Source organism: Cottoperca gobio, chromosome 13, assembly GCF_900634415.1.
Source record: "Cottoperca gobio chromosome 13, fCotGob3.1, whole genome shotgun sequence".
Classification (NCBI taxonomy): Eukaryota; Metazoa; Chordata; class Actinopteri; order Perciformes; family Bovichtidae; genus Cottoperca; species Cottoperca gobio.
In genome coordinates this window covers 10364667-10390714 of record NC_041367.1, presented here as the reverse complement: position 1 = coordinate 10390714, position 26048 = coordinate 10364667, and the positions used below count along the sequence as shown (strand labels likewise).

At 39.4% G+C, this 26048-nt stretch overlaps 1 protein-coding gene across 1 annotated transcript in view; it reads left to right on the top strand.

The window, feature by feature from the left end:
- Window positions 1–26048, top strand: part of grik4 (glutamate receptor, ionotropic, kainate 4) — a 272241-nt gene that overhangs the window by 60906 nt on the left and 185287 nt on the right. Inside the window, 1 exon segment of the mRNA XM_029446271.1 lies at window positions 10711–10899. The gene's annotated coding sequence lies outside the window, so the exon portion shown is untranslated.

Here is a 26048-nt window from a genome sequence, read left to right as displayed (position 1 = left end):
ATACCCATCTTCAGGCATCTGTGTATTTTCTTCAAATTCAGTATATTCAGACCACTATTACTCAGTGCCAGAAGCACTTGGAGTGATTATTCCCTGTTTTGCAAGAATAATAAGAGAGTTATCTTTTGAATGAGACCAAAATCATGCAGCTGGTGCAAATGGTTGAAGAGCAGCTTACTTTGGGTATGTCGTTTGTAGGTATTTTCGGGTAAATTCGCCCACACTGTAAGAGGTTAAATGTGCCTACTAAGATTTTATTGGTCCAGTGATTCTCCATCTGGCTGAAATGGCCATTAGCGATACTGTTCTCTCTGTCAAATTAGTGCAAAAGTATGAGCTACCATTATAAAACCAGCAATATAAAAATATTCATTTCTACCTTATGGTTTCAATTTCTTTGTCTCAAAAGAGATCAGGGTAAAGTGATTCACAGAGCAGATTTGTAACGGACAAATGCAATTTAAGTTCAGTTGCACTTTAAAACAAACTTGCTACGATTTCAGTAATTGGCTCGAGTTACGATACAAGGTAATCAGAGGCTATAAAGATGGATTTACTGAGTAGTCCAGAAATAACTGTAAATAATAAGAGACACTGCAGTAAAGGCAAGTGGAAATATCTTACCCCCACCATGGAGTTTCCAAGCATGACCGAATTACTGGTTAGAATGAATGTTTGTTTTTGCAGTGTACTGTTGAGCCTATGCAGGGCTCATTGGTTCACCTCATTTTACAGCAACAACCAGTCAGTAGGAACCTTCTTAAAAAAACTAAAAAAACTTTATGTGGAAAGAAAGCCTTGATCATTAAAAACATCACAGAGAGTCGAGCTTTATCATACAATGAAGTACACCACTTGCACATCCTGGATCAATAGGTGTGTATGTGTGTGTGCTTAGAAACGTCAACGCAGAAACAATCGCCTTTTTCACTACTTTCTATAAAACCAAAAGGTCAAGAAGTCACATGGCGATCAAAACTGTTAACAGGCTGAAGTGTGCAACGAACATGTTCGCCGTCTCCTTATTTTTAAACTCATAATCAGTAATGGATCAAAGGCATGGATATAGGATCATCAGTGGAAAAAAAACAACAGATGCATAATTGCACTTAAAAACACATTTTCATTAACACACTTCATTAACGCCATTGGTTTTTAGCTAAGATTAGGCCATATCATTTAAGCCTGCAGGTTCAAATCATAATTTAGATGATGGTTATTGGTGGTAAAAAAAGACAATTTTACCAAAAAGATGAGGTTCATGAAAATGTAATGAAATGAATAGATGGAATATTAAGCCCTAAAGCCTTTATGATATTGTCTCTCTTCACTGTGATCATTGATTCCTCTGCAATGTTTGATTTAACACTTTAAATGCCAGCCTGTTTTTGGCTTTTGTTCAAAACTTAAATCTTTTCTTTAACTATGTATTGTTCCATTTTTATAGGTGTGAAAACAATAGTTTTAGACAGTTGAAATAGGCGGTATCTACTTTAGGCATCATGCGTTGACTGCATAAACTTATTATCAAATCATAATGCAACTTCTGAACCTGTGGACTTTGAAAACAAATATTATACTGTTGCATTGGCTCACAAATGTCAAATCAATCATCAATCAAATGGCACATTATGTATGAAGTTAAAATGTTTATTAGTCTCAGTTTCTCGTCTCAGAGCATTAGAGCAATGGCCTTGTCCTTGACATTTCACATGCCCTGTAAGTGCATGCGCATTTATTTATAGTTGTGTTTATTTGACTTACAACCGTACACCCAAGCACATGCAAGGACTCTTTTGACATGTATTCATAAATTAAACTCAGAATTCACTGCAGCCACTTGCACACACACTAGTGTGCGTTGCTCAAGGCCCATCCTCAATGTCAGCTCGTCTTCACGGCCAAGCATCTCGTCAAAGAGCCATTAGTGTGTGTTGTGGTTTTTGTGTATCAAACTTTGGCTGGTTTTGATGGACGAACATGTTGGTAAAGGTTGCAAAAAAAAACTGGAAGGACCTGGAGACTTTAATACGAGATACTTGGATGAATAGAGGGGATGGATACTTTATGAAGCGCTGAGTGCGTGCTGCTCATAATAATCACTGGAGTGTGTAAATTAGCTTATGGCACGCAAAGATGCTAATGAATCACTGCCTATGAGAGGAGCAATGAGGCTGGGAGGGAGAGAGGAGGAAGATAATAAAATATATTTACCATAGCGCTTGAAATTAACTCCAGTCCCAATTGAAATCTTTTATCATCAGTGCATATTTGATTTTTATTAATAAATCAATACTCTAAACATAATATGAATTAATGTATTTTTCTGATTTCCCAAATGTCCTTAGTAAAGAACAACATTCACTGTTGGCAGAGACCAGAGTTGTTCTCGGTCACAAAAATGACAAATAAAATACTATTGTCATTGTTGATGTGAAATAGAAATACTTAGTTAGTGAGTTTGTTAATAGAGCTCTACATGATTCCCCAGATATCAGACAGAACAGGGCTTTAAGTAATTATTATGGTTTTTTTTTATATACCTGGCCATTGATGAGAATACATTGAAACCATGACAACCTTCTGAGGAAGATTTTCTATGATGCATGTAAGATGGCGATGGTTTGTGCTTAACTCTGCAGGCGTGTTATCCCAGGGGAGGTTCCAGAAATACAGAACACACACTAAGGTCGGAGACATTTTGTATGTAGAGGAAAGTAAAAACTCAATCAGACTAAACCTTAAGCTGATATGACATATTGATAGAAGCAAGATTGTCATTCCGTTTCTGAAGACGGGACCTTTGAACAGAATATAGGTCGTTTTCTGGTTTGTGAAAATGAGATTGGTTTTGTGTGGTGGTCATAACTCGGCTGTCTCTGTTCTTGTCTCAGTAATGGATATAAGGAGGGAATTTGAGTCCTGTTGAAATATTAAAGTATGCATTCTCCGATTGTCACCGGCAGGATTTCTTTACAAGCCACATTCCTCTGGAGGTAGAGCCGTGTGGCGTCTGCTTTCATGGAATCTGCGGTAAATTATGCATATACCTGTATACCCTCAGGGAGGAATAATGTACTCCAGACCATGCATTATAAATGGACGTGAACAACTGTAGGAGAAACGAACACCTGGCATCCTCAGGTAAGGTTAAAACCCAACAGAATTCAAAGTCATGTTGCTTTTGTAATTCGGGCCACCCAGGGGATAGAGGCAAGGACACACCAGCAGTGTGGATGCCTACCTTCACCATTGCTCAATATTGCTTCTATGCTGCCTGGATGGAATAAGTCTCTACGAAATCCTTTCCTCCTGACAGGACAGTACACCTCAGGCCAACCTCATCGGTTTCTTCAATCTCTATAAACATCTGGATGTCTTTCTGGGGCTCTCCAATGGATGGTACCTTTCCATGCTGTTCCATTATTTGCTTAAGCATTTCCCTTGAATTTTGCCAGGTTCAAGGCCAATATTGTCTTCTTAAGTCTCGCCCTAGGATCACAATGAGCAAATGGGGCATCTCTGTTGGCCATGAGAGAGCGAATGAAAGAGAGAAACAGTGGAAGAGAGTGTGTGTGCAGCTGCTCGTTGGTGTGTCTAGTGCAGAACTGATTTAAGGCCCCAGGCCACAGGAAGATGGCTGCTCTACACTCCAGGCACGTCCCTGAAACCAGCAGCAGAGGAAGCACTATTGCCATTCAGCAGCGTCAACTGCAGACACCTAAATGAGTCTGTTCTGTCCTGCAATGCCCAACGTGGCAGTCCGCCACTTACTCAACTTCTCCAGCTCCTAATACGCCCTCCCCTTCCTGCAGCTACTTCTCTATTCTCTCTTCCAGTTCATCTTTTTCTTCCTCTTCCACTTACAGTCTATCAGTCTCACGTCACATTTCATCTTAACATGTTTATCTCCCCCTTCACTCATGTATTCCTTGACTACCCATGCATTTGATCTGTCTATCACCTTTTCTTTACATTCACAGTCCATCATCACCGGCTGCTACGTTCTGATTGGTTACTGTTTGTTTATTGCACCTGCAAGGCTGGCAGATTTGTAGCAAAATGTTTAGCTTTCACAAACGTGGAACATGTGGGCAAAGAAGCTCTTCAGGTAGTCCTGTTTGCTTTGCTCTGCAAGGCTTCTTTGTGCTTTTTTTTTTTTATCATGTTGAAAACTCCAGTGCATGTGGCACAAAGTTTTAATGTTTCTATTTAATGTTAAGTTTCTATTTAGTTCTGCTTTTAGCCCATTAAAACTGTTTACACCATCATTACTGTGAGTTGACTGACTTTGCAATAAGGTCACACCTGTCAATCATATTATCTGGCACTGAGTGGTCAAGTTAGTGGAGGAGATGACTCATAAAATGAATCAGTTCAAGTGTATCTTGCTGAAATGAAAATGTAGCTCTCACAGTGTGGCATAGATGATCAAGAAAACCCCACAAACTAGCTTCAAGGCTAACCCAATTTCCTCTAGACCATCTGAAAATGCTTCCATTTTTAGTGTTACTCCCTGTCTGTCACCCACTTCCCATTTATACTCTGTTGCTGTCTGCCTTTTATTTTTATAGCATTTTCTTTCCTTACCTTTTCCTTTTGTTTTGCTCTCTGTGTAATCTTTCCGTCCCCTGCAAATGTGGTCCATTTTTAGTTAGCAGATTTTTTTCAGTGTTCCTGCAGCTAGACTAATAAACAATAGAAGGATTAGGGGCTTAGTTTTTGATTAAATCTCTGTGCCTGTATGAAAATAATATTTAACCAAATTCTGTGTGGGTTGGGTGAGAGACCAGGAAGGAATGTTTCCTCATGCCTACATATTTGTGGCGTCACTGCACACGACTTCTGACCCAATATCCCTTTTGCCACCTGTATGTTAAAGTGGGAGGAGCGAGGTGGGTAGTATCAGGGACGGTGTGATGACAGCTTGTGAATTCTATAAGCTTTATCGGTCCCCTGCAGCCTGCCTGGGCAGCTCACTGCTGCCTCTCATCTCTCCTGTGTGTTGCATTGAATATGGCTCTCCAATTGGGGTCACGGCACAGCCTGATAGGAAGCTATATTTCTTCATAACTGGAGGCAACAAGTTCAGCATTAAATACAGCAGCAGAGAGAAGGCAGGTCTTCACAGAAGCTGACTGACAGACCAAGACACCCTCATATATAAACATTAGGAAACAATGTTTCAGATTCAGAGCAATGACCTCTTGTGGACGAAGCTTTATCTCAAATAGGCTGAGACTTTTACTTTGAAAGTTATTCTTTTCTGTTTTTGGCATTTACGGCTGTAGTTTAAGGTCAACTCAGCTTATTTTACCCAACTGTGTGAGACCTACTTTCTTTACAATCTCACCTCATCAATGATGCAGTTGTTCTGGAGCTTTTGATCATATCACATGAGCTTTATCTGCAGACAACATACATATGTACCCCGTTATATGGCCCACACACCAGCTTAAACTAGTTAGCTAATTAGCAGGCGTGTGTGTGTGTGTGTGTGTGTGTGTGTGTCAACCTTTGTTCAAGTCAAGAATGAAAAACCAACCTAAAAGCAATCAGAGCTGTTAATCTCATAATGTTCTTGTTTGGTTCATCAAATGTCAGACAAATCTAGTAAAAATGAAGTTGATATCCTTTGGGTGTTTTTTTTTAACAAAACTCAAAGATTATCACTTTACTCTCATGTACGACAGAAACAAGCAGCATATTCTCACAACTGAGCTGATACTAGGTTTGCTATTTTTGCTTGGAAAATGACCTGGAGGATTATCTAAATAATTGCAGAATAATTTGTCAGCGTTAAAAAAAAAAAAAGAATAATTACAACAGGACATATTCCCTATTGATATCCCTCTTCATAAACACTGAGTAGTGATAAATGCCAGTTTGTTCAATTAGTAATCTGATCTGCTTTGAAACAAAACTATAAAATGAAGTGTGATGCAGTCAAGACTAGACCAGAATATGTTATTTATTAGCTTATCAAACGTTCATATTGAATCAGGATTGAGTCTAAATGCAACATTGGGCAGTTCAGGGGCTGACATGTTTACATGGTGGTGATCTGTAGCTTCATGGCTCAAACTACTGTGAATGTCATAAAGTTTGGAATTGGTGGTAATGTTTGCCTGTCAAATGCAATACATTCAGATCCCCTTCGAGGACCCTTGAAGCTTCTACTGGATGTGCAAGTCCTACAATCTTCACTTGTATTTGCAGTAATGGCAAATATATTTCCTCCTGAAAATGTCTTGGAGTGGTGGGTTGCTATATTACGCTGTAAAGGGCAAATAAATCAAAACCTTCCTAACCCGTCACCTCAGCTGCAGCAGCTCTTAGCAGCTGTCTTGCTTGTTCGCCTCTATTTGTCCTTTTTCCCAGATTACCTATAGGGATTGATGGCCATGCCAAGGAAAAAACTCAAAGATCCATACCACTCTCCTGCCCTTTCCATATTCCATTGATTCCATTGTGAAATATCAATCTGCATATGTCATGTACGGTTGCAGCGCTCACAATACAACAACACATGTTTAGAAGTAAATCAACACAAGTCTGCTTCAGGACAGCATTTTGTCAACTTGCTCTCTTTTGCAGGGGCGATTGAAAAGGAAAGTCAAATGAAAAAATCCATCCAATCCAAGAGCTGATGGATTTTATTTGTGGAGTAAAAGCAACATTTATGAGTGCACTTTTAATTTGCATTCACACATGAGTACTAAGCACCAACGTACTTTCAGTGCAAGCACACATTATTCACACACCAAGCTCATTAACTTAGTCACTGACAGCTATGAAAACCAGCAAATATAAGCTTGCACTTCACGATTTCCGCTGATAATTAGGAAATGTTTTTCAGTGGAGGCATATTACTAATATACTGTATATGGTATTTATCTTCCTCATCAGTTTCCTGGATAGATGGAAAGCAGCCTGAGGTGGAATAAGTATCCAGGAGGACATTATGTCCGATCAGCTTTAACACTTGTTTTGCAGCTAACACATACTCGCCGTGTTTTGGGTTCTACGAGGCTGAAAGCAAAGCCTTGAGAGTGTGCATATCTCTGCTAATGATATATTAATAATGTTTTTTTTCTAAAATTCTAATATGCATCAGGATCTGGTGCTGCATCAAGCTACACTAACAGATAAATAACCATGGGATACTTCGGTATCAAGAACCTTTAAACAAGTTCTCACCAAAATGCACTTGAATCGGCTGAAACATTTTCAGCTGTTTTGCAAACAAACCAGAGGCATAACCTTGCAGCACTATATTTGCCAACAGCAAGCATTGTGACAGAAATATATTTTAACTTGTCAAAGTAGGAAAAAGCGCCAGTGTTACAACACTAACAATGACACCGAAGCAGTGTTCTGCCATCATTGATTTAATGATTACACCTGTGAGTGATGTGTCACAATATTGAATTAGTTTGATTCTTTGTTTTAGTTGTGGCTTACAGAGAGTTGGAAATGTGTAAAGTAAGCAGTGACTCTAGAGTGTTATCCCACGTCACACCTGGTTTGTTCTTCCAATGACTAATATGTTTTAAAAAAGTGTTTTAATTGTAATTGGTGTGTGTTTGTTTTTTTCAACTGCAGTTTAAAATAATGTTGACTGATATTTACTCTATAGTTGGCCAGTGAGTTGTTTGTACAACTTGTTAACATGCATGAATATTATCTGGGCATAGAACTTTATTCTGCCCTTTATGTTTTTTACAATTTATACAAACCAAATCCCTGTTGAGAAATGTGAGTTTGCAGAAAATGTGAAGCCTAAGGGTAATCACTTCTCAGTGCAGATGATCCAAAATACATGAGGATAATTTCATAAGGTCTTTTCATAATGTAGCTTTTGCAGTGCGATGGTTGTGTATTTTTAAAAATCTGCCTTGAAGCTAGTCAAGACTGTTTTTCTTCTACCAGGCCACATCACAAGCAGATATTTCTCCACCAAAACATAATTGCTTATTTATTTTCACATACATAATTATATGGACATGTTGTTTGTGAATCTATTAGCAAACATGTTTAGCACCTAGGATATAGTAATTGGATCACCAATGGGATTTTGGAATCCATCTTTAATACATTGAATTCAACTTTTAACAAATTCAATACCCAGAAACTAATTAGCCTTTCTACCTCCATGAAGTACTCAGAATATGACTTTATTGCATTTTTTACTTATTGAAATCCCCATCAGAGTCTGCAAATAAATCCACATGATGTCATTTAACAGTGCAATTTATTTGATGTGTTGAGGCTGTACTTCAGGCTTCATGCAATGTCACTGCTTAAACATGGTAAGGGCAGGCAGTACAATAGAGATTTCTGTTATTTGGGCAACGTTTGACAGATAGTATAATGTGTACCTTTGGCTTGTATACAGCGTCCTGAAGCTGTAAGGCAGAAAGAAGAATGGAAAAAAGGGCGAGGAAGGAGGAAGACGGAGGGGAAGTGAGTTGGAGAGGAGAGCAGGCTTCAGCAACTATATTCCTTCTGCTAAACTTTACATATGTCAGCACTTCAAAAGTTTCCCCATTATTATTTATCCCACATCCTCTCCGAGAGCTTCAAATATTCATTTGATCTAACCTTTTATTCTGGGCCTACTGTAAATAGTCTCAAGCTTGATACATACATTCTTTAAAACTTATTGCAAGTAATTACAGACACGTGGATTTCCCAACTGAATAAAACAGTGCTTCGAATGCAACCGCTGAGTCATCTCTGTCGACGTACTGGAGTGTTGGAGGACAGTCAGACAAATACAATTCAATCAAAACCATTGTTTATCGACAATGTAATAGCATGTGGCCAGATATGAGACTTGAATAGTGATGATTGTCTGCTTTGCTTAAGAATTATTTATTAATAGTTAAAGAACATCATTTATATAATCTGTTTCTTTGTAAAAGGTTTGAAGCCATTATGTGATTTATGTGACTATAACATATTTCAAATGATTCTAAAAGTTGTTGTTTGTACACACATGAAAATGGATCCCAGTGAAAAGCGTTGCAGTCTGTGTGTTGTGTTTTCTGCCCTTCATTCTTATTCCCCTTTCATACCGCAGACGGGTGTTTGGGCTCATTCGTATGCAACGGTTAATATCTCTGGTTGTCACCATTAGCAGAGAATCCAGTCTACAATCTATTTCAAAACACTGCAGTGACAGAGAATTAAATTATTACCATAGTCTCACATGCTTTCTGTTACTCCCTCGGCCTCTTTCTTTCTCACTCTTTGTTGAGGAGTCGGTTAAATGATCTTTTAACATCAGTATCATTTTCATTTCAATCCCCAATAGAAATGCCAGTTCACCGAAACTGGGAAGCCTACAACCCTCATATAACCCTGCTGGAGAATAGACTGGCGAAGGAAAGTCAGCTGTAGTGCGTTGACTCATTCAGAGCACAGACGCAGATTTGACCGACGTCACAGACTCTACCTGGACGTGTTAGAAAGGTGGAGGTTTGCTTGAAAAGAGCTTGTGTGTACGATGTGTTGTCCTACCACGTTGGAAGGGTTAAAGGACTTGCAGCTATTCTGAACAGCTATACTTGAAGGCGATTTATCTTTTAAGTATGACAATAACGACACACACACACTTTCAGTTTCACTGTCAGTCTTTTCCGGAAGACATTCTAAGTGTTGTTCTCGCAAAACATAAAAAGTTCAAGCGCCGCCTTCTTTCTCACCTCCATATATCGCTGTGCGACTTGGGTGTGCTTGTTAAATTGCCACTTTCGGAAAGATCAGTTGAACAAGAGGTGCAACGGCATTCATTTCTGTCAGCCAGAAACTTAAAAATCGTAGACATAGCGGCTTTAATACAACCTTTGTTGAATCTTTGACTTTCAAGTTGAGCATTCAGCATCTGTTTGTGTGTGTGAGTGTGTGTGTGTGTGGGTGTGTGTGTGTGTGTGTGTGTGGTTCATATGTGCTAACAGTTGGTGGCATGGCAGGTTGTGCATCTGCTGTGACGTAGGATTTCACTATGGTGCTAAGTGATTAGGCCGATCTCTGTGGAGAAGTTTAATTCCCCTCTGAGTAAGGGCGCCATTAAAATGCAATGACTTGAGATTAATGCTCATCTTGTAAGTGACATTTACGTTCTCATTCACCGTGGAAATGTTTTCGCAATATTGCGTGCTCGGCCTTGTTTTGAATACTGATGAGTTTTCAGAGGCTGTTCGAAGCACGTGTAGTGACAGTATGAAGAAATGTTGCATGCGCTCTTTAAAGAGGACTGGTATCTAGCTGAGTAAGGAACAAACGGTGAAACAAGACCATCAGCAAAACGGGATCGTGAACTTTGAAACTGTGGTTAACAGTGCAGATTGCCAACTCACTGTATGTTGTTTAAATGGCTGTCCTCAGCATAAGTAATACGACTGCAGATACCGGACCAGAAATATGATTTATACTGCAATGCCATTGTTCCGATGTTTCTTTAGAACATTTACAGTTTACTCAGCAGGACAAGCTATTGCTTTTATGCATCTTTTTTCATTTCATGTATGCTCCCATAAGGGGATCTACAACAAAACTCAGGATTACTAAACATCCTGTACAGTGTGAAATTGATTACGCTCTTTGATAACATGTCTGTATCTTTGCCTGAATAATATTCATCATGTTTTGTGTTTTCCCGACTCCGAAATCTTATCTCATTTTTATTTTTTTTCTCTCTTACAGTGTGTGTGTGTACGCAGCAAGAGCCCAAACTGTGTGTATACATAGACAACACTCGTGCGACGGCCAGGGACACATACTATACGTGTATGTGAGATGAGGAGAAGCTAAGTGGCTACCACAACCACCCAGATCAGACAGCCTCCTGTGCTGCAAGATGGATTAGAGCCCCCACACCTCAGGAGATCAAAGGTAGGAGAATGTGTTTGGTAATCAGCCGCCACTCACCTGCCCCATTCAATGACCACATGGAGAGAGTGAGGAAGAGTGAAGGAGCGACGGGCAATAATGAATCACAATGAGTTTAGTCTAAGGTCTCTTAGTCTGTCATGTCTATAAACCTTCATCATCTTTTGATGAAAGAGGGACTGAAGGAAGTAATGCAGAGATTTATACCATGTGTTATTGGAAATTATGTGAGCCTGGAAGTGATATAAGTATGAAAAACAGCTATTGGTGATAAACCCAGCATTACTCAGTGTATGTTGTAGATCAGAAACCTCATATCATGCCAAATAATGTTTTCTAGCCATGTTAGAATAATATTTGAATTCTTTTAGCCCTGGATCCGTCGTTATAAACGCATAGCACATAGCGAAGGTACCAAATATACCATGCTGTATTTAAAGGAAATATGTATAAATAATGCACAGGTATCTTCAAATCAAATCAAATCAAATCAAATTTATTTGTATAGCCCAATATCACAAATTACACATTTGTCTCAGTGTGCTTTACAGACTGTACAGGTTACGAAACCCTCTGTCCTTAGACCCTCACATCGCACAAGGAAAAACTTCCTAAAAGAAACCCCAAAATTAAAGGGGAAAAAATGGAAGAAACCTCAGGGAGAGCAACTGAGGAGGGATCCCTCTCCCAGGACGGACAGACGTGCAATAGATGTCGTGTGTACAGGATAAACAACATAGTACAAATACAACATTTGACAGAAATTATGTTGTGTTGGAAAAAAAATAAATAGAAAGTTTGGATGAATCCAGGAAAATGTCAATAAGGCTTCCCGGTGTCCAGCAGGACCAGGTCAGCAGGCGCTGTCACGATTCATGATCCTGACGTAAACTTTATCAGTGGCAACCTGCCACATGAGACACAGACACTCCGGGGATGATACCCCGGATGATGAGTTAGTAACATACATTTACATAAATGCATACAGATAGAGAGGGAGAAGAAGAGAGAGGGAGGGGAGGAGAGAGGAAGAGAAGGAAGAGAGCAGGGAGGTGTCCCCCGGCAGTCTAAGCCTATAGCAGCATAACTAGGGGCTGATCCAGGGCAAACCTGAGCCAGCCCTAACTATAAGCTTTATCAAAAAGGAAAGTCATCATTGTATCATTGTATATGATACTGCATACATAGCATATCAGATTTTAATATATTTCACTCCAAAAAAGTGGCATCACTGGAATGCAGCAGTGGTACAAGCAGAGAGACAATCTGTGTGGAAAGTGTGTTACAATATTGACGCTACGGAAGAGTAATATCTCGGTTCCAGAGGTTAATTTGAGTAGAACAAATGTCAACAATCTAAAACAACCAAATGGACCTGTGAATAGCTGCCCGCGTCTCCAATTTTGTCAGCGATTCCAAAAAAGGTCTGCCATTTCTCTCACACGTTTTGCTCTTACTGTTAGTATTCTGCATCGCTCGCTCCATCTATAATACATAATAAAAGCTTTGGTTTAATGCGACAAGTCAAGGCGAGTTCTCTGGGAGTTATTGAAAGTAATTCTGGGAAATGTTAACTGAAGTAGAAGCAAGTTAAAGAAAAAATAAAGACGTAACAAGAAGGTGAAGGATTTTGACACTGCAAAATAACACGGAGACACTGAACATCCCAGGCTGATGATATTCTTAACTGCAACATTATAACAGCTTCCTGGGTCATGTTTTCCTTTAAGCTGCTTGAGAAGTTCTTGCTGCTACAGAAATGATTGTGGTCACTGTATATGGTTAAAAAGATATTTCCTTCAAGGCCAAATTGGGTCCTTAGTTTGGTAAAGAAATAAAGCAAACACATAGTTCACAACAACCCAACAGTGCGTCTCAATGCGTAAAATACTCTTTTTCACCATCACAAAATGTTTTTACAGCACTTACTTGTGACAACAAAAGCTGCTTATTGGACTATAATTCAGGACTGTTTGCATGAAAGGGGATTATTTTATTGAGATTTCTTCAGCGGAGAGGTTTTTGTTCATCCATTTAAAATGGATCCATAAAAAAATGCATTCTTTTTTTTTTGTTTGTTTACTGGTTTCCCCTCCTGAGTGGTCTCACCAAGCCTGGCGTATGAACCTTTCACCTTTGGTTACCTTGTGTCATTTTTTCAATAATTTAAAGATGACTTATTTCCAGCAGTTATTTTCCATGCTAAGTATCTTTTTAAAGAAGCACTTATCCTGGATTTATTTTATTTTGTATTCAATTATTCCACATTTTGCTCTCTCTGGCTCCTCTATAGCACATAATACTACCAATACTTCCAAGTTTTACTATAAAGATGATATTTATTATACATCAGTACATCTTGTGTGTCTGCATATGAAGCGAGCCTATGCCGTTTTAAAATTCAGAAGTATTCAACGTTTAATCGATACTATGAGTTTGCAGCAGCATTTGAGCAAAACCTCAGCACCTGTCTTCTCTCAGGCTAATCTGCTAGTTCAAACAATCAATAGAAAATGGCGATTGCAGTTTTGATTTCAGGATGTGATGTGTGTGTGTGCGTGTATGTGCATGTGTGTTGTGGCTCTTTTATTTGTGTGTAGTACTTGTAGTTGTCTGAACAAAGAATACAACAAGAAAACAAAGTTCCACATGACAATGTTCTGTTAACATGAATGTAAACTTTTATCCTACATTCTTTCTGTTTCCTCTCACGGCCACCTCTCCACCTTCTCTCTTACGTGTATGTGTTAGGTTTATGCCAAAGCCGGCTCACAAAAGCTGCAGAAATGGTGTATTTTTAGACAAAGGTACCAGACTTGACTCTATAGAAAATGACATAGTGTTTTGTTTGCCGCTGCTGTTTATTTAGAGGACAAGATATGTTGTTGTCTGGAGGCTGCTGCCTGTGGTGCTTTGTTCAGATCAGAGCATCAGAACATCAGAACACATCACAAGAGGCTTATAGGTGAATACTGAGAGGATCTGCATTTGCCCAAACCATCAACAATAAACTCAACAATTTTTCAGGAACTTCTTTACTTTTATATATTTTACTTTTTATAAATGTTATCACCGCACAGACACACACATGTGTGCGCACTCCACAGAAAGTAATACCACTTATTTAGCCTATGTCATTTTACAAACTCTTAAGTGTGCCAGTGACAGAAAAAAAACGATTCATATTCATATGCAGCATAACACGCTTTTCATATTTTTTAAGCCACCACATCCCCCCACAGGCAGCTCCAGTATGCTGTGAATACAAATGGCAGTACACACAGTATGCTGTAAAGACATTGAATTTCTCCGAGGCACCAGTGCCCTGTGAAATCTACTACTGACAGAATTTGACTTTTTACTGACTTTGGCTCAAGGAAAGCGGTTTGAGGAGATGATTTCAATTTCTTTGCCCACATGTGCAATCTGGCATGAGATACATGTATTGAATATCACTTTGGAGCAGATGGTGTATTAGTGTGTGTCAACCGCAGCATCCAATATTGCAACTCGGTAAATCCTTCTGCTCAGCCTTTACTGGAAATGCTGAACTGGTTCTGGTGTATCGTGCTCATAAAATAATTGTTGCTGCACTTTGTTCACTGCATCATGGATGAACTCGCCACTGCCTGTAGCAAGTTGTTCTTTACCTGTTTAGCAGAACTACAGTTCATCTGATGAACTCAGAATATGTGCTTTGGTGTGTGTGTGTGTGTGTGTGTGTGTGTGTGTGTGTGTGTGTGTGTGTGTGTGTGTGTGTGTGTGTGTGTGTGCGTGTGTTTAATACGTATTATTTTGCATTTGTGTGTTGACTGAATTCACGAGTCTGCCTTGGTCTGATCCTGTCTGTTAGCCTCTGGGCCACCTGCCTTTTTTTTTCTCCTGCCTCCTTTCCTGGCTGTTTCTGAGAAGTAGAGATAAGACTCACTGATGTTTGTCTGCTCCCTGGCAGATTACTGACGCAGACAGGTACAAGGACTCTGCCAGACAGCTACTGTATACTGGAGGCCAAAGAAGAACTTGTTTTGGGATGCCTAAACTGACCACAGCACCAATCCAGCTTGAACGCCATCTGGCCTCTTTTAAAGTGCTGTGGCTACACGCTTAATTACTGTTCAAAGAGAAACACGCCTGTCAAGGAGGAAAACATGCGGACATTTCTTTGAACTGGGAACTGTAAATGATAGCGAATAATCAAACAGTCAGGTAATGACGTCGCTGATTGTCCTTTGATTAATAATTATAGAAATTTAATCAGTAAACTATAATTGCATAATGAGGAATGTAATTTAAATCAGAAGGTCACCAGCATAACAGAGACACACTGGAAACACAATGAATACACTGAAACACTCTGTACATGTTATTTTGTTGATTAGTCAGTTGCTATGTTTGAGATCTAAAATCGTATTTTCCGCATACTAAAAAGGCAAGTGAGATGAAAATATGACACATGTTCAATACATATCAACTTGTTTCCAAAACGTTCAAGTGTCAAATCAGTTTAACTGGGGTTACAGTTCTCATGTGTCTGTGTTGTAAAACACACTTCATAAGCGATAATGTAGTTGCTAAAAACCAGACTGGATACTTATTATTCTTAAAACTGTGCTAATGAATGTTGATGGAGTTTCTCACTACGAAGTCTTTCAGCGATGATTATGAATAGGCTTTTGGTATTTTATTCAGATGCCCGGCGATGACCAATTAGAAAAAGCTTTAATAAGTTGGGACTTGAGGAAAAATGTGCAAAAATCGGGTGATCTTCATTTGATTGTGTGTGAGAGCACGTATGTGTGTGTGCCTTTTTGTATGTTTACCCTTAGAGCACCAGGCTGTGAACATTTCGGTATGATTAAAGCACATGGCCAGTGAGGAACTGCCTAATTAGCTCTTTTCTGCTTCATTGAAGAACATTTCACAGGCTTCTTGGACATAAAATTGCCGTTCCTCTAAACTTAAGTCACGGAGCTCAGCGGGGTCTGAGTTATAATCTGGGTTTTGGGGAGGGGGGTCTCCAAGATAAATAACATTAGGGGTAGAGATAAATAAATATATAAATAAATAATAGCCTAATAGGTGCACTTTTCGAGGGAGGGCGAGAGAAATGGGTTTGAATGTTTCTACTGCGCACCATGGTGGCTTGGTGGTAAAGTGCCGCCATGCTGTCATTCACGAGAGAATATGGCACGTAGTTCTCTTGGGAAACTTGTTCCTTTTAGCCTACTTATCTCAATAACATAAATAATACTCATTACATTAAAAATCCACTATTTATGATCAACATAATTGTTGTTTTGCTGCTTTCATGGAAGCTCAGTTCCTACTGGCTACCATGTATCTCGAACCCTGGAGTTAAGGGCAGAGAGGGTGAGGAAGAGAACGCGGCTAAACTGGTGTTACTGTGAGGTTTACTCTGGGTGCTCTGGAAGAGATATCATCTGCATCATATCTTTGTGTCTCTTTACAATATTTGTTTTCATAACGCCTCCTGCTTGAAGATTCTGTTCAGAAAAGAGTGGTTGAGAGAGTTTTAAAAAGTGTACAAAGGTCGGTGCCATGAAGAGGTCACACAGAGAGGAGACAGTGTAGAAGATGAATTAGGTAAAAGTGAGAATAAAGGGAATGTGTAGAAAAGGGATTAAAGATTGGATCGCAGGGATTTGAACACTTCTGTTTTCCTCTTAAGTATTACTTGTATATATTGCAGACAAGGTAAGTACTTTGCTTATTCCCGCTTCATTAGACATTATGAGCTTATGTCATACTGTGTAAGTGTCCAACTCCTCTTTGTGTTATTTAAAATGTTGGTAGATCACTGCAGTCTTGCCTCGCTGTCTGCAGCTCGCTCATGCGGCCACATTTTCCCTCTCTGTGTTCATTGTTTCTGTTTGATTGACTCCTGTTTGATCAGAGCTGTTTAAATAGTTGTCTCAATATTTATGTGGCCAATTGTGGAAGATGCTGTGTGATAGTGGCCCAACTGGCAGAATGTAAATTGTTCTTTGCTCCCCACGGCATGTGGTAGATAGGTGCTTCCACGTGCCTGACAGCACTGCCGGAAAATGAAATTAGAGGAAAGGAGAGACATACGAGCAAGGAGCAGAGGACATGGGATGATGCATGATTCACTCGTAGCAAGACTTGGCTGTGTAGCACGCTGAATAATCATGGGGGAGAAAGCGTATAGGTGGGATTTAAGGGGGTTTAGAAAGCGTTAAGAAGCAGACTTTTACAAGGTGAAGTACAGCTTATGATGGAAGCTCAGAATGAATTAGACTGTGTAACTGCTATGGGGAGTCACTGACTGACACATTGGCAGAATGACAAATCGTTTATTTAAGAACATACTATACATAAGAGGCATCAGCTTAACTCAGCCATCAGACCACATAATGCATCATATTGTTGAAATATATTCTGGGAAAAGACACTTGGTTTATCGTGCGATACATTTACTGTAATTAATAATGAGCCATCTTGAATTCAATTAAATAACACATGGGTGAAGACTGGGGCGCTTTTCAGCTTGCAATCAGTGGCAGCATCTGGCAGGTAAATAGCAGTCGGAAGTAACAATAGCAGTTCGATGCATAGAGCTGTGAGTATGTAACAGACAGCCCTGTTATGAGAATGTGACAGACGCTACTTTTAGTGAATATTCAGAAAAAACGATTAGAATGGACGCTGCAAAACTGTTTTAATTAAAGAGAGCTTGTGCCTAATTATGTGAGTTTGGTTTCTTATTTCTATGTTACAGCAGGAGAGGAAGATGGAGAAACACCAAACGCAGCAGGCTACTTTTGATAGACCCCTCGATGATGGAGGCTTTCATTCACACCTGCATAACTTTTTGTTAAAAAACGGAGCAAGCAGCATTTATTCAACGCTTCACCTTGGGCTGTTGTACTGTATATCCTGTTGTGCAGCCTGTGAACATGGGGCAATGATTTTTGTCAGCATTAATAACTGCTGTTGGGTTTTATCAGGGCACAGCGGTGCATAATTGGAAAGAGCAAACCCATGAAACATAACCATAAGGTATTCTCCACGACTCGCATCGCTTTTATTTATGTATGTGCACTGTAATTTCTGCTATCTAGTCTTTGAAGTATATAAAAGATTCTCTGTGGCACAAATCTACTGTCATAATTCACTGCTTTTGTTGGTTTTCTTCTGGTCGTATTTCTGTTGAGTTGAGTCGATGCCCATGACTTTGCGCTGAACTACCAATACTGCCTGTTGAATGGCAATGAATATCCTCTACAGGTACTCTGTCTGAGATCATAAACAGAGAGAACGATAGTGAGAGATGGAGGAGTTTAAAAGGGAGGTCAAATTAAAGACAGTAGGTATGAGGCACAGCAGAAGAGAGTGATAGATAATGAAGAGCAGAGAGAAGGGTTCAGACTGTGAAAGAGAGTCTGTCAGAGGATTTAGCAAATGGAGCTGAGGCAGGGAGAGAGACATGATACCTCAGATATTAGAAACAGTATGAGAGGCGGAGAAGGAGTTTGATGAGTGAGTGCAGTGGGCAAAGTCACTGCAGTATCTCTCGATACGATCAGCACGAGAATGAAGGGCAGCGGCGGGTAAAGAGGCTAGACGCGACAGCTGGCTCCAGCGGTGTGTGGTGAGGGGTGGTATTGTTTCAGCCCTTTGTAGATGCGCTCCAATCCCTTTTACAAATTGGAAGGACCACAAGTCACAGTCGCACAGAAACTGGCTGCTGTCACTGGGTAAACTGGCTGATGGATGGGACTACTTTGCTTGGCGGATCTAATGATAACTGGGCAGAAGAGGTCATAGTTGGATTATGACTGTCTGGTGGCATGAAGGCAGTTATCCGTCCAGTTGATAAAACCCACTGCCTTCCATTTGATTCTGCTGATAATTGACTAGTTATGGCTGGTTAGAGGTATTAAATGATCCAAGAATTGGACACGCGTCTTAAATCCAGATTTATTCTGAAATGTCCAAAGAGTACATTGAGTTAGCTTTGTAGTTGTAATGCTTTTAACATTGGGTTTAATTTATTCAATCTTCTGCCACAAAATGCTGCCTTGGTAATAAAATACCATCTGTATTTGTCAGCAGCATAACACATTAGAAGAGAAGTGCAGCATTAGGAAATCACTACAAGATAGTTAAATAATTGTTTGCCTTAATAACACATTTTTTAAAAAGCAGTCTGTTTTTTACAATGACACAGCTGGGAGCAGAGGATTTCAGTCTGCTGTGCTTCTTGCCATAAGGGGAATGGAGCTCACACAGACAGAGTAGCCAGGCACAGCTTAGTCCACACAGAGCAGCGAGACGATTTGTCTTGGGACTTTGGTCCTACCACAGATTGAGTACGCCTGAGATGCATACTGTTAAAACTAGAGCTGATCCAGAGCTATACTGCTGATTCTTCTGGTATTTTAGGAACAGGTACTCCAAAGACCCTTAGGCTGGTGTAATATCACACAGGAAGTATCTGAAATCTGCTATTGTATGATGCTGAAGAGCCCTTTTTTGGTGCACTTTCCTATGGTACATATTTGGGGTCACAGTTTACTATGTTACCGGAACAGCACAGAAAAGAAAAGAAACACATTTTGGTCATTTATTTAAATATAAACATTACACAATGGCTCATTGGATCTTATTTAAAAGAAATAAGCTAATGGAAGCATTGGCAAAAAAGGAAACAAATGCCAATAATGCTCCATAATCAGTTTTGCAAAAGACTCCAACCTGCTCAAATTTGAAATACATACATATATATATATATATATATTTCTATTAATATCCATTAAGCCTTGGGTAGATAACATTGGAGAAACCAGCAAGAGTAAACTAGATATTTTTAATTATCCACCCGAAAAACCCAGAACAATGTTGTCAACTCTTTTCCAATGAAAGTAGGTAGCAGCACTGGCTCCACAAATCACTAAATCTATACAGAAAGTCGGCACGTTGCCCTTCATGCCTCCCTCCAAAGCCCCCAGAATTATCATAATGCACGTAAACATTTATTAAGATATACTGTACATATGATTTATTACATTATGTACATTCTTTTTTCTATATTTATATTTCTTGTACACAATTTCTTTATTTGTATTTTATAGAAGTTTTCTTTTTAGTAATATTTCTGTATTTGCTCTTATTGTTTTTCCTCCTCCTGTGTTTATGTTTGCACCATTACACACCAAAGCACATTCCTTGTATTTGAAAACCTGCTTGACAATAAACCAAATTCTGATTCTGATTTCAGTCCTGCGACAGCCACAGATACCGGATTTATTTCCCTTTTTTGTTTTGTGTCAGAGCATTTGATTTGATTGCTGTCGGGATGTAAAGAGTATTTCATCAAATATAACAAAAAGAAAATCGATATTGTATTACCCTCCCTAGCTTTAAGACAAGTACACTGAATGTATAATCAACAATCAGCGGTGCAGTTTAAGGTTTTGACATGCAATACAACAGAGTATTAATCTAATTCAATGGCACGTTCTGAAGTGAAGAAAGTTCCTACAGAAAGTTTTATTTCTGTACTTTTATGGTTGCTTTTCCTTTCAGCTGGCTCTCATAGAGGCCAATGCTGAGGTCATTGCAGACTAAACGAAACACAACGCTTGCCTTTGGAACTGTAAGCTAATACATTAATTTAGCCGTCAGGGACCTTCAAGATTCTTAATAATAATAATTGTCATTGTCATTTGTATTCAACCCTGTCCTAGTCCACACTGTAGTGAGCTGGGCTGAATAAGCACAGCTCACGCGCCATATTTCTGTTCTCATTGTGCTTTTAGTTTTCACTGAGCCGTGAACAAATCCCTTACGACAGCCTCGGTAGAAAGCATCTGTAAATGGCAAAGAGACAATTTGCTGTTGAACAACCCCGGTGTCTGCATCTGAGTGACAGGTCCTTATCAGAGCTCCCGCCGGCTGATCAAAGTTGAAAGGGGGTCAGGCTGAATTAAAGACTAGCTAATTAAAATGTCCAGGGAACATGTCAGCCCTCATCTCATTTATCTCCTCCAGCTCAGTTGGGGAGAGAAAGAGAGAGCCGAGATGTTGGAGAAGCCAGGAAAAAAGAATGAAGGTGTGTTATCCCACGACGGGTAGTTTGTTAAACAATCTCTCTTTGTATTCGGTAACAATAAGAGATGTGTTGCTCCAGGATATCCTGGTACAAAAGTCCCACCTGTGTGTGAGTGGATACATAGATGCAGCTTTAAGCAGATGTTTTTGGTAGGAGTTTGGTAACACTTTGTTCACCTGAGGCAACATTCTGTAGATTTATGGATCGAGGCCCCAGGCGAGGAATGGGACAACAATAAAAAGCCTATTTTGTTTTCAACCTTCTCTCACTTTGTCTCTATGGGATGGCCTTTTTCAAATGTCCTACTTTTACAGCCTGTTGTGAAAACAGAGACTGTGTGTGTGTGTGTGTGTGTGTGTGTGTGTGTGTGTGTGTGTGTGCGTGTGCGTGTGCGCGTGCGCGTGTGCGTGTGCGTGTGTGTGTTCTGGGTGGTATAAGGATCGCTCTAAGAACTGGATAGACCTCTGTGGCTGGGGTTTTCTCTCAGGAGGGTTTTTGGCTTTTTAAAACATAATGATGCATTCACACACAGTTCAGAAAAACGCAAAAGGGAATTGCTGAATGTGTTACAGAAATCTATAAAATATACAGTATGTGTGTTCTGTGGCATATATGCTATTTTGTCCTTCGAACCCTCACAAATTCAACAAAGTATTATATTTAGAATGGAATATCTCAAAGTGCCACAGTCATTTGAGAGACAATTACTTTGGTATTTGTCTTAGTAATTGGAAGAAAAGCTATTATTATTTTCTATTAAATGTTTAATAGGAAAATAACCAACAGATTAACTGACAATAAAAATGATCGTTAGTTGCAACCCTAGTTTCTCTAAATGAATCTCCAACTTTGAAATCCAGCCAACTGATGAAGAGGATTGTATTCAGCATTTCAAACTAGCGATAGACCAAATAATATCCACCCGATTAATGCCATTTTTAGATAATCAGCCGAAGTCTGCGCTCACAAGGCTGATTATTATAGTATTTAACTGAGCCAAACCCAGGGATGGCCACTACACTAACATTGTTGAATCATTTATTTATGTAAGTTTACACATTGTCTATGTCTCTTAGATACATGAGATGCTGATAAATGCTGTTGTGCACTAAAATTGTATTAGTTTTTTGCACCATGAAATGCTGCTTGAGAATAGAAAATGCTGCTTGAGTATTAATGCCAATGCACTGTAGGTGTGGGAGCCTGTGCTATCAGGTTGTCTAATAATCTAAGTGGGTGTTTTTTCACACCAGAGCTTTTGTTGTGAAGGTGTCTGAGGCTGACTGACACTGAGAGCGAATCAGCCTAATGAGATGCCATGTTGCTCCGTGGAAATGATTACCTCAGGAGCAGAGGCATTAGATTGATGAGAGAAGTCTTTGCCTCGCTCCCTGAGATGCACCAGTGCCTTCACCAACACCGCATCGTTTACACAGGGACATGAAACTCCCTTTCAGCCCAAATGACCCATAACACATCCCTGGAGAGTTTTCTTTTTGTTTACAGGAACATCTGCACCCTATCAACTCCACCAGGTTTAAGTGGCAAAATCAATGGAAGTATTGTGCTGCTTACCTAGAAGCTCAATTTCTCAATGCCACCAGCCACCAGCCATAGTGGTGACATGATATTACCCCAGTAGTCTTGGGTAATATAGATCTGCACTCTTTCCATGCCCAGTTGTCTAAAATGAAATAAAAGGTACTAAATAAAAAAAATGCAAAGAGGATATGTTAGGTGTGGAATAAAGACACGTCACACATCACCAATTAAGGTGTGTTTCTCCTCTAAAAATTTAATGCTGATTAATCGATAACTGAGGTTATTGATGCAATATAGGATGATTGCTGAATGTCCCCATTTGTTACTGTTTGGCCCAACCTTCTGGGTGTGATTTTCTCCAAGGAGTCTTAGAGAGCTATTAATCAAGACTTGGTTGATCGCTTCTCGGGTCAGTAGTGATCTGAGGGGGAAGCTCCTGGAGGTGAATGCAGCAGCAGTTTAATAGCTCACAGTGGACAAGCCGTGAAGCCAGAAGATTGCAACCGTAGTATTAGTAGTTGTGTGATGCTCTGGAATCCTTATCTGAATGCAGCCAGTGCACACAGTCTTCTGATGAGATTTTGGATTTCATTTTCATATTTCACTCCATCTATAAAAAATATTTAAGTTTTTGTTATTTAAGAAAATAATCCTTGACACCCTCACTACTAAATCTGTTTAACACTGTTTTGATATTTTCGGTGCAGACATCAATTAGATTGATTATGGTGACGAGTCTAATAGTTGTCAGCAACATTATCCTCAAGACTAATCACCACTCTTGAGTTTGACAACACTGGAGTGGGTGGTGGTTGGATGCTGGCATCACCTCCAGTAGTTGTAAGCAGAGCACAACAGAGCACTAATTGGATTTAATGATGGGGGATTGTGATTAGTGATTGAGAGCAGTTGTAGCTATAGGGTACTGCCAGACCGAGCGTGGCGAGCAAAGGCGGAGCCACTGCCCCCCTGTCGTTTTGGATTTCAAGTTGTGAATTCCTTGCGTGGAGTTTGACAAGATCACAGGCTGCATGGAGGGTAACGTTTTCACTCTGTATGTGAACTGTGACACTGTATTACTTGTAATATAACTGTAAATGTCCGGCTTTTATTTCAACTGTGATACGAAACTTAATTTAAATACAGATTCTGCACCAGTCGAGCATTATTTGTGATCCGAATCCGCAACAACCAGTAAACTGTTAATCTGCCCACATGTGGAGCGGATTGTAGTAGGTGTCGGCGTCGCAGAAATCAATCTGGCTACATTTTGAGGCTTACTAAATGGTGTGAAGTGAAGCTACAAAGAGCTGCCTTCTAGATTTTAAAGTGATAGAATAATAGAGGAAAGTACATTACTGGATAACAGCCAAGAGGTGTGGCTGAGGGAAAGTAATGAATGAAGGTGCAGAGGAGAGTAAATGAGGACATCTTCCTGATTGAACATTTTCTAAACTCCATTTAACAAGTACTATACGTTCCTCCGGTAGAGCATCCACACACATACACAATTCCTACTCATGAGTAAATTTGCGATCCTACCGCATTACATCACAAACAGTGTATGAACTAAATGCGTATACACACAACATGGGAATGACATACATGAACTCAATCCCAACCAAGACTTTGGTTGTACTGGGCACTACAATTAAAATCACGAGTTAAACAGATGAATTCTTTAAATAACCTTCATTATTGGTGTGAATTATGTTGTTTCTATACACAAGTGTAATACTCATTTAAATAGAATCAGTAAAAGCAGATTGTTCATCTATAATTCAAGCTATTGATTATGTGCACAGTATACCTCAGGTTTATGCGGTCATGCAAAGGTGACTGTTGCAGTTTAATAACTTTTGAAAGTCATACATTGATTGTCCACTGCCTCATCCATTAGTGGTTGAGTATGAAGTTCAACCCCGTTGTTGGATATTCACAGAGGAGTGGACGCTTAAGCCGCCTGTGTTCTAGTGGTTGCTATTCTGACTGTACAGGATCTCACTTAGCATACTGATCCAGCTCTGGAGAGGATCCTCTGGGAGATGGGAGGCATTGCTGTGAGGCCAAGGCTTAACTCGGTTCACCTGCTCTCAAGTATGCTCACTCTATTGATACTTCATGCACTATGTGTTTTGAAACATACTGCTTGAGGCGCTTATGTGTGTCAACATCTTTATAAAAATGTAAAAAATGTCTCAGCCACAATCTTCTTTCTTCATATCAAAATTAAATCAGTTGTGTAGTAATCCTTGAAAAGCACCTTATCTTTCCACGTTCAGACTATATCTCATATTTCATCACAGCTTTAAGTGTTTATTATCATTTTTTTTTATCAAAACCACAAGATTCAAATTCAAAGATATTGCAACAGTAGCTTGCTTTACTTAAAATACAAACTTGATTAAAATGTGCTTGTTTTAGCAGGTAAGGCTCCTGCCATGGTTTTGTTTGGCAGGATACATATCGGTACTGTATATGGATGTAGCAATAGATGTCATAACTAACTTACTTTACTGTACACAGCCGTTAACAGCTTGCTCTGGTTATTCTCAATTTAGGCTTATTCAGTTTGCAGATATAGTTTTTTGACTCAATGAAATGACAATATTGGTCTGACGATCTGTTTGTCTGTTTGTCTGACGATCAGCATGTTAGCGTTGTTGTCATTTTGATCATGTTAGCATGCTGGAGTTAACATTTATCTCAAAGCAACGCTGACAGCCTCACAGAGGCACACGCATGGCTGTAGACACTAAACTATAATAGAGCGATGATGGTCGAAGGACTTCCACAATGGATGAACATATACCTCTATTAGGTATAATGTTGTGCCAGTTATTTTTATGTATATTCGAGTAGGAACAAGAGAGAATTGCTACTTAGATTTTAAACTCATAGTATAATAGAGGGATATTGGAAATTGGTATGAATGGGTAGCAGCCAAGAGCAGTAGTAGTAGTAGAAATAAAACAATGTATTATGTTTTTCTCAGTCCCATCAGTAAGTTTTTGTTTTTTAAAGTTGCAGTTCAGAGTTGAACCATCCATTTTTTTTTTACAACAGATGCACTTTTTGTTCATAATAGTTAACACTGCAGGGGCCTTTTATACTCCAATTATTTCATTTGAATGAGTGAATCTACAATGCTGTATGGTGAATGGTCTGATTTGAGTGTTTTCAGAAGACTTTTTCATTCCCTTCTGTATGTTTCCTGCCAAACAACACACATAATGTCCTTGAGCTGCAACGTTTCTCAGGTGAACAAAGGCAAGAGATCTCTCTCTGATACATTAGCCTTTCTATCCTGTTTTCACTCTCTTTCTGAGTCTTGTTGCCTCTTTCTGATACTTTGATCCTCTTTTTTTCTCTCTCCGTTGTCTCTTGTACGCAAACACATACACTCAGTGCTCAGTTTCCAAATTCCAGTGCTATTTATAGAGAATACGTGCACCCAAAAAGTTTCTTTAGTTTGTTTTGTAAAGTTTAAAGGTTTCACTGTCACTATGAGCAG